Below are 7254 nucleotides of genomic sequence, written 5' to 3'. Positions count from 1 at the left end.
TATGATTTTTGAAGTTTGAATTATCTTCTCATGGGCACAAAACTTCACCAGACAGCCATGTAAACAGTAGTAGGGTTAAAGGACAAATATGCAGACACACTGCAAGCAGACTGCAAACTAGCTTAACACTACTGGGGATTTTCTGAAGAGTGATACCTTTTTTTTTTTTTTGAAAAGCTATGGAGATGATACAGGTCAAATTGAATAATAGTAGTCTTTAAATGTTATTCATTCCTGTCTAGAATATGTATCAGAATTATCACAGTATTGCCTTCTTTTCATAATTTTCCTTTATGTAAGTTAAATATGCATTGTCAAGCTTTTTATTGTTTTGAAAATCCTTTAAGAGAAATCTTACCAAGAGGTTTAAATTGTGAAAGACATGGGAGAGGCAAAGCTCTGTGTGAAGTGGGAGTGAGGTCTGGGCAGCTTTGCCCCATCTCTTCCCCTTTCGATGCAACCCATGGAGCAATGCTGCAGAACACAGCATGAAAACCTGTGTCCACATAAACACCACACATATCCCTCAGCAAGGCTTCTGGAAATCTGCACTGCTTTGCAGCTGAAAAATAATTACTGAGCATCCTTTCTGTGCCTAGAACTATACTAGATGCTAAAGAAAAACAGGAGACTGGAAAGGTTTAATGTCATCTCACTGAGTTTGCTGACTGCTTGGGAATAGAGAGCACACAAGTAAACAAGCACCAAGATATTTCCAGGCTATTGTTAAAAAATATGAAAGAAAAACTCACCAAGCTACTAGGAAACATCTCTGGAAACCTAAGTGTTTTTAAATAGCCTGGTCTGGATGGATCTCCATAGACTGGTGATATTGAAGCTGAGCCCTAAATAATGTAGATCCAGGCCTGAGGATGGTGAGAGTAGGCGTTATGATAAATTCAGACAGAGAGGAAGGCATGCATAAAGGCTCTGTGACAGGAAAGAGCTGGTGCATCCTTAAGACCCTACAGAAACCAACATGGTGGGAAAGTGTTGATCGGGTGAGGCTGCAGTTGGGAAAATGTTCCTTCTTTCAGGATGTTGGCAAAGAGCTTGGATTTTATTTTTAAAGATATGAAGAGTAATCACAGAATATTGTGTATATGATTTAATGTTTCGACTGCACACTAATCTTCCCATTTTGGGGAGGGTCTTATTGGTGATCAGTCTCTTAGGAAGAACATCCCCATTGTCCACCTAGCTTCTGAAAAACTTGAGGAACAAATGATGAAATAATTGAGTGATGGATGTGGTCAAAATATCACCTTGGTTCCTTCTGAGGCCAGATGGGAAGTCTTGGCTTGAAGATTGCACAGTCTAGTGGTTTATGGATTCTGAATCTCAAGGTTAGGTAAACGGAAGGAGGACTGTCACTTGCCACATGTTACCAGGGCAGGATTTCTCTTCTCCCAGGAAAGCTGCCTGTGAGGAAGCAGCAACAAAAGGCTGCTACCTCAGAACTAGGAGCTCCCTTCTAAGAATAAGATGCCAATGAGTTAATCATGAACAATTATTCTAAGTCTACCACTCAGATGTCACTAGACTTACTCAGGGGCCAAGAGAATTGATGATGGAGAGATTTCAGTATTACACCAATGAAGTAGTGGTCAGAGAAAGGAGTATCAGAAAGAGAAGGAGGATTCCTTGCTAATGCAAACAAAGCACATCTGCTGTTCCCTTTGCCCAAAACACTTTCTGTGACTCCATATAGCTGGGAGTTTCTCAACATGTTAGTCAAAGCCCCGTTGTCATTCTTTGGGAGACCTTTCCAGACCACTTTTCTGGATAATGTTCGCCTCTTTCCAAACACTATCACATCACTCTGTTTATTTTTCTTCATGAAACACACACCTAAAATTATTTTATGAAGAGTATGTAAGTACTTTAATGGCAGTAATCTTGTGTGGCCTCTTGAGTACTTCACAGTGACCCTGGCACAGAGGAAGCGGGTGTCTTAGCTTGGGTTTTCAAGAAAAGCTCGAGATGAGATTTTTGTATATGTGCTTTACTGAGTGGTGCTCTGCGGAGAAATAAGAGTATCAAGACATCAGCAGGGGAAGAAGCTAGCAGCAAACCTATTAAGTTCATTCTATAGTGAACTACCATTCCAATTTGCCCATGACTGAGGAGATTCTCAGCACCTCTGGTGATAAAACCAGAAAGGTTGCAGGAAAATCAAAAGTGTTGGTCACCTACCCTCAGCCTAATCCCTTGGGGAGCTGTGGAGCATAGATTGCATGAAATGGTTGTTTCATTTTGAAGTCCATGAACCTACATCCACTATGGGCCAGTCACTGAGGAAAGAGGTGGCTCCCAAGAGCTGAAGGCAATTCTCAAGTAGGTGAAGCTTGAGTTATTGGCAGGCAACACTCCCCACACTGGTGGGGGTGGGGCAACTTCTGGCAAAGGGGACCTAGATGAGGCACCAACAAAGGAGTGCACACACATCATTATCCTTCCAGTAAGTAACAAATACGTGTTCAATGAATGAATGACGTAAATAAAATCTATATTCTCATTCCATGCCAATCAAAGTGGCCCAATCTTTCCTTGCCTCTTTCTCACTTTGGACTTTTGTGTAACTCAGATTTTAGAAGTTCTTTAAGCTCTTTTATCTTATGTCTTGGCAATATCTTCCTTTTTATAGCTAGAACACTCTGCCTCCAATCCTTCCCTCTCATTTGGGTACACACAAAGTTTATGACTTGCTGACTCAGATTCTCTCGGTCTGTTAATGCTCGCTGGGGGTAAGTTAGGGACTTTGAGAGAATGCACTAACTTCTTAATGATTCTAGGATGCCTTGTATGAAATGTTGGTTTTATTCCAATGTGACAAATGGTATCCTGGCGGGGCAATAAAAGCAGTCTTTTCACAACTCCACAACAACCAGTGTAAAAGTTGTAAAGAGGCAGGTGATCAACTGGTCTTTTCTACTTAGTTACAGATGATTTATTTTGAGCTCCTTCTACCTGCTCCTTACAATCAACTTTCATTGAAATGACTTTTGAATAGGTAGGAGACCTATTCATGTGTGTATGTGCTATTTATATGCATATTTGTGAGTATGTGTGAAGCTTTTCTTTTTTCTCTATACAATGTTAATGGCAGATGAGAAGGATACATATAGAGTATCAGCATTATTCAAGAAATAGGAATGAAAGGTGAAATATCAACACCTATCATGAACACATAAGAAATCAAGGAAGCAAGTAATATGTTTGTTGCAAAATCATATTTTCAAATCCCACATACTTGATAGAATGAGCCTTAACTTCCTCACCAGAACTGTAATAGGGAGCTGGACTCACATGAAGACAAACTAATTCTTTATGAAAGGTACTAACATTCCTGAGTTGAAGGCAAATGTCTCATAAGAGTCTTCACATGATCTATATGCAATACATATTGTTTCTATATATATATATTTCTCTCTATATAAATATTTATATATATTTCTAAAAAACTTGCAGAATTATTTTGTAAAATAGAGGCTTATGGGGAATATAAAGTTAGGCAAACTACTCAAACTACGCAACTATATAATCAGGGTGACAAAACAACAATAATCCTAAAACAAATGCTAGCACAATAAAAATGCTATTTTTTAATTTAAAAAACTACAGTAAACACAGATGTTTATGTCTTTATACTGGGTAGAGGGGACTTTTTACAGAGGGTTGCACTATTAACATACACGGAAGTGCATAGACCTACGAAGACTATGTTAGAATCATTTCCAAGACAGACCCCAAGTTAATTAAGTATAGAGAACTTGAAATCAAAGGGCAACTTGTGTTCCTGTGCTGTGTCTTGCTCTGTGCAGTTGTGTTTGTGTAAGTCACACCCAGGTGTGGCCACTAGGGTGATATCATGCCTGTATTTACTACTATTCTCTGTGAGCCGTGCACCTCCCAGAAGCAAATATTGCAGGAGAGCAGACTACACTTCCAATAATAGGAGATCTGGGGATGAGTCAGGGCACTAGGCCTACCACTTTTCCACAAAACTTTAGAATCTTCAAACCCAAAAACATTTCTTTGTTTTTACATCCATAACTCAATTTCATTAACGTTGTTTTCACACCCATTGTGTGGTCCTCTGTTTGGAGTGTATGAATCTGCATACTTGATTTCTTACCCAGTGATAGATTCACTGATGTTTTTGGCAGTTAGCAAAGAGAGGGTGCTTTTCTTAATGAAAAGTCTTTTGTTTCCTGGTTTTAGAGATTTCACAGATGTGATTTGGTTGTTCAGATCTGAATGTCAATTGGAGAACTAGGTCGTGAGTCGATTATTATTTTTCTGAAAAACTCACTATTTATGGTGGGGTTTTTTGAGTATATCACCCTGCCATTATTTAAGATAAATAACAAGAAATAAAGAAATTTGAACTTGTGTATGTTTACCCCAAGGACATGGATACTTACAGCGTAAAATGCAGTAGGTTTTGTCAAGTTTCTACCCTAACAAGTAAAGATTGATCTTCAGGAAAAGTCAAAGTTACTGCACGATATGAACTGTTTCCTAACAGCTTTTGCAGGAGAATGAAAATGGGCAGCTAGTCTAAATGTAAATGGCATATTCAATTGAGAAATAAATGGCTAAAAGACTGAAGAACTATTCAAAAATATGCCTGCCTTTGTGTTTGGCCATTCAACCCAGTATTATAAAGCAATGTTCAGATTTACCAGTGGTTCTTGCTACTTTATGAATATATGGGATCTGTATCATGTTATTTTTGTTTCTTTTCCCTCAGAGAGAAATGATGTCTAGAATCCATAGATATATGAATAAATGATGTTAGAAAAATTAGAAAAGCACATGGTCATCAAACAGTGACAGATAGCTTGGAATGCTAATATTTGCCTCTTGGAATCAAGTTAGTTCTGTGATGCCATGCTATGTATGTGAAGCTGATAAATCAATATAGGTCTAAGTTTCAGCAAGCTTTTGTTTTTCTTTTTTTCTCCCTTGAAATTATTTCTTCTGAGAATTTATTTATAAGGTTGCAAAGAAACAAGCATCTGACAGTCCCTGTCTGATTTCATTAGGGTAGACAGCTGAGTAAGCCAGGAGTTTGGTAATTCTGCCCTGGTAGGCAACTGAGACTTGAGGATTAGAGCAGAGTCTGTCTATCTATCTATCTATCTATCTATTTATCTATCTATCTATCTATCTATCTATCTACCTACCTATCTATCATCTATCATTTTACTCTTGCTTATATATTGAGAAGTGATGGAGAAACTTGTAATTGAAATAATAAGCCCTGAAACCTGATGTATTGATTTAATCCTGATTTCATTCATTTTAGTTTTGTCATTTTAGGAAAGCTAATCTCTACCAGCCTCAGCTTCCTCTGTACAATAGGGATGATTCACATATGAACAGCTGAGACTGTTGTGAGAAGAGCACAATACTCCCAATAGAGAACCTGGTATAGGGCAAGCGCTCCATACATGTTAGCTGCCATCTTTAGCACTATTACTATTCTACCATTTATAGGGCCAGATTGTGGCATGATGGGTGTATACTTGCCAAATAGTGGGAGCAACTCTTTGTAATATGGGTGCTATGGATAACAAACTACCACTCTTTACCTAAAACTTGAGATTTCTTTACCACTTATCGCATGTATCTGACTGAGTCTACATTGACTACAATCAAAATTGTGAAAAGCCACAACTTTTATGTGAGTTTCTGTTGTTGAAACCATTTGGGTAGCAAATTACACATGGAACAATGATAATAACAAGCCAAACAGAAGAAGATCCATGGGATGGTGAAGAGGTTGCTGGCATTTGCTTGAATAACCCCATCACAGGGACTTGCACAGGTAAGAGAGTCTGTGCTGCTTTGAATGGTTCCAAACAATTTGGTGATTTAGTAAAGACAAACAAATGCTCTTCTTTTTAAATTAAACTTTTTACTTCCCTACAGGCAGTGTCAGTTTAGTGGAGATAGAGTTAAGAACTTCTCTGTGGTTTAGTATACAAAGCACAGTTAATAAAAACAGTCCGGGTGATGGAAGAAAAGTGGTAATTTGGAGAGATAAGTACATTATTTCCTTCTAATTAATTAAAAGAAATCATAGCATGATGGCTCATTGTTTAATCTTTCAAAATAAATGCATTTAAAAGTCTTCTGTAATTGGATGAATTGGTCATTATTTTATTTTAGATGAAGATATCTTCTGGAAGATTTATGGTTGTGTAAAAACAAGCAAATGCAAGAAATTATATATGCAAGTTAGTATATTTTTGTCCAAAGTAGAGGCATTAGCTAAAAATTGGCTTTAAACATTTCTTTGCAAATTGCTCCCAAACCCCAAAGTATTTTTTTCTGTTCTCTCTGTAGTGGCCAATTTTATTCCTTTAGTGCAGATAATGGCTTTCTTGCAGAGATCATTAATCCTTTCTCTGCTGTACCTCTATTAAATTAACCTAATGATCTCTAGTGTGGTGAGACTCAAATATTCACCATCTTCTTGTGTGGCGGGCACAGCTTTTTATTTAAATACACGTTCATTTGCTCATTCTTCACTAACTGAAACACAGTTTTGTTGAGGGGAGGAATACACCTTCAGATCTCCTGTTTTCTGGCTCCCTTGCAGCTAGGGTTGGCTGTGCACCACAGAACTAGCAAATAAGATCAAAGTAGAAGTCTGTTGGTGTTTTTCTTGTAAATCCTTTATTGTCTTGAAATAAAATTACCAAAGCTGGTGAAGTACTTTCTTTATTCTTGCGACAAAGACAGATATAATGAAGATAAAGACCAATATACTAAGGACGGCAGCAGAAAGGGATACAAAAAGTCTGCATCCCAGTGGTACTACTTAGCAGCTGAATCAATACCAGCAGGCTCTTATCTCTAAACTTCCAATTATGAGAAAGAAAAAGAATCCCTATTTGTTTTACCTGCTGTGTGTCAGCTATTCTGTTTCTGCAACTAGCTTAGCTAACCACACTCCTGCAAAGACCTTAACAGTGGAACATCGTTGGAGGTCAACCTTGGTGATTGGCCTCTATGTTAATTCATACTCAATTTAATCCACATGGTTGCAGCTTTCAATTTTACTGTGCTTTCTCAGTAAGGGTAAGATTTTTGTTTTGTTTTATTTTTTCATTTTCTGGATTCTTTAGTTACTACCTCTCCTCTGCCACCTGAAGAACTGGCTCAGACCTCATTCAAAAAATGAAGGCCTCAGGAACATCCTCCTGCACACTCCACCACATCTCCCTCCTCCCATGGCCA

General features: G+C 38.0%; 1 pseudogene; it reads left to right on the top strand.

The window, feature by feature from the left end:
• The first annotated feature begins 5742 nt into the window (after positions 1 to 5742).
• The window catches only part of LOC101696555 (protein ITPRID2-like), a 110134-nt pseudogene continuing 108622 nt past the window's right edge, over positions 5743 to 7254 (top strand).

The sequence above is a fragment of the Heterocephalus glaber genome, unplaced genomic scaffold, assembly GCF_053883595.1.
Source record: "Heterocephalus glaber isolate CG9 unplaced genomic scaffold, H.glaber_assembly_v1.0 deba00001673, whole genome shotgun sequence".
In the NCBI taxonomy this organism is placed as follows: Eukaryota; Metazoa; Chordata; class Mammalia; order Rodentia; family Bathyergidae; genus Heterocephalus; species Heterocephalus glaber.
This window is presented reverse-complemented; position numbering and strand designations above follow the sequence as displayed.